Source organism: Eulemur rufifrons, chromosome 16 (assembly GCF_041146395.1).
Source record: "Eulemur rufifrons isolate Redbay chromosome 16, OSU_ERuf_1, whole genome shotgun sequence".
Taxonomy (NCBI): domain Eukaryota; kingdom Metazoa; phylum Chordata; class Mammalia; order Primates; family Lemuridae; genus Eulemur; species Eulemur rufifrons.
Genome location: NC_090998.1, coordinates 28999551 through 29002347, shown reverse-complemented (window position 1 = coordinate 29002347; position 2797 = coordinate 28999551). Strand labels below are relative to the sequence as shown.

Below are 2797 nucleotides of genomic sequence, written 5' to 3'. Positions count from 1 at the left end.
AAGAAGCACATATTTAAAGCATACAGTTGGGTAAGATTCATCCAAATATGCACTGACCCTCATCTATCATCTTTAAATATTCATTGACCCTCATCTACCATCACGATAAATATAATAAATCAGACTTCATCAATCAAAATTAAAAATTTTGCTTTTCAAAACACACTGAGAGAGTGTTCTGAGATAGAATGTTTGTGTTTGAACATTAAGAGGATGGAAAGACAAGCCACAGACTGGGAGAAAATACTTGCAAATTATATATCTCACAGAAGATGTATGTCCAGAATATATAGAGAACTCTCAACGCTCAATAGCAAGAAAACAAAGAACACAATTTTTTTAAATGGGTAAAAGATCTGAACAGACATTTCTTCAAAGACAAATATGGCAAATAAGCACATAAAAAGATGATCAAGGTTATTTGGGAAATACAGATTGAAAGCACAATGAAATACTACTACACCCCTACCAGAAGAGCTAAATTTAAAAAGACTGACCACATTAGGTGTTGGCACTAGGGTGGAGCAGGCAATATTACAGTCTATATTGCATATTTACAAAGCTCCCATTCCAAGTACCAATTTCTGTTTTGGTTAGCAGTTTTACTGCTATAAAAAACAACCTCCAAATCTCAGTGGCCTGCAATAAAAATTTAGTTCTCATTTGCACAATGTCCCACATGGTGTAGTGGCACTCTTAAGTGTAGCCAGTGGCTCTTTTCCACTACTGCCTAGGAATTGGAGCTCCTTCCATCACATGGCTTCAGTATCCTACAGTCCTTTCTTCCCAACCACGTGGACAGGGAAGAGGGAGAGAGTGGGGCAGAAATACCAATTACCAAACCACCTTTTTCCATAGGTGACACACATCATTTCTGTTTACATTCTATTCTCCAAAACAAATCACATGGCCAAGCTAATTCTTTTCTGTTACAAAGGGTTGACTATGACTTGTCTCATATATTTTCTCTGCCTGTGCTCTGAAGTCTAACCCCTACAGCTTTCTGAGAGCCTTTGTTCAAAGCCTCATCCCCTCCTTCTCTAACACTTTCAACCATCCAACCAGTTCCAATTTTCATATTACTGAAAAAATTTTGGTTAACTCTATTTTCTATTAAAATCACCACCCTTTTTGTAGTCCTAGATTTTTACAGTTTCATATGTAAACAGATGATCTATCTACACACCCTCTTAGTCTAACTCATCAGAATGGCATTTCAATTGCTCTCTAACCACTAAAAGGACCCTCTCATAAGATTCAAACATTCTTACTCAGTTCTCATCCTATTCAGTAACTATTGCACTCTCTATGACTCTCTCTTTTTAGAATGCGCCTTCACTTTTTGGTTCTCCTCCCTACCTTCCGGTGTAATCTCACCATAGTATGTTCTTCCTCAGTATTCCTAACTGTGGCCCAGTGCTTAGCCCTAAACTCTTCCACCTTTCATGGTGTTAATTATCATCTTTACTAATTTTTCTCAAAGGTAATTAGCACCAAAATAATTCAACATGTTTCTATAAATCTTCTCTCATTGCTAGAGTGTTTGAATTCTGGAGTTGGAAAGATTGAACCAATTTAAACACAGAATTTGAGATGTGTTAGAGATGGAGGGCATCCTTCAACTGCAATCTCTCATTTTTTTTTATTTGTTTTTCTTTTGTTTTGTTTTTTGGCAAGTCTTTTATATTTCCACTGTTGAGACAGTATTTTCGAGAGCTGATGTTACCTCTAGCAGCAAAACCAGAGCCAGCTATTAAGCAGCCAGAATGCTACAGTAATTGAATACATGACCATTTCTCTTTTAGCACATTCTTTGTTCTCCTCTTCTAGAAGCTGCAGATGTGTATTTAGTTTGATTATCTGTCATGTTAATGAAGCTGCCTCTACAACAGTCATGTCATCTGACATTCCTTCAATTGTTGTCTCTATATTCCTAGTGTCATACCTGACCTTGTCACGATGAGGATCAGAAGTGGTGACAGCAGACCCATCATGCAACACAGGTATGGAATCGTTTCTGACCAGCTGTCCCCTTTCACGGACAGCATTTTCACTGATAGAGCACTCTATTTTTAGCCTGCAACTGCATGAATGTCTTCATTTTGAGGGGTTGGAAGAGTTCTTTCTAAATCCAGAAAATCTAGTGGTCTTTCGTTTACCATAAGTATATGAGGTAGTGATTTTAGTGCCAGACATTTAAAGGGAATTGATTGCATAAGGTCAAGATCTTCTGGTCTTGAAAATGAAGTGTCTTCATTATTTCCTGCTAGAGCAATCTTCCCTGCAGCCTGCATTATCACACTAGCATTTGAAGCTCCTTCTTGGAATCCTTGTTCCAGGTCAGCATTTGGTGGTGCTACTTTTAACTTTTCCAGGACCCTCATTCACTGACTAGTACCTTTGGTATGTTCCATTTCATACTGAATTCCACTAATTTCCAGCATCCCAGCAGCAGTGGGAGAAGAAATGCTACCTCACTCACCCTTCCAGTGGCAAGTGGTATGTCACTGCCTATTCTTTTATTCATTTTAATATGGTAAATACACATCTACAATAGCTACTAAAATTCTGCTACTCTGTAGTTGAGTTTACTTTACAGATCTGAACTTGTTTTGGAGCTGTACATAACAACACAGACACTGCTTTTCCAGAAATGTGTACCCACTACTGCTTGTTATTTGGCACTATCTGCTTCTGTGCTTCACATTAAATCCTTTAACTTGCTTCAATGTACACAGGCTGGATTTAGAGCCACTTTTGTCTCACTGGGCCCACTGAAGGGTCCCTGGCCAGGGCC

The 2797-nt window shown here is 38.4% G+C and overlaps 1 pseudogene; it reads right to left on the bottom strand.

Moving 5' to 3' along the window:
* Positions 1 to 1728: 1728 nt before the first annotated feature.
* Positions 1729 to 2527, bottom strand: LOC138397201 (mitochondrial fission factor pseudogene; annotated as a pseudogene).
* Between the last annotated feature and the right edge of the window lie 270 nt (positions 2528 to 2797).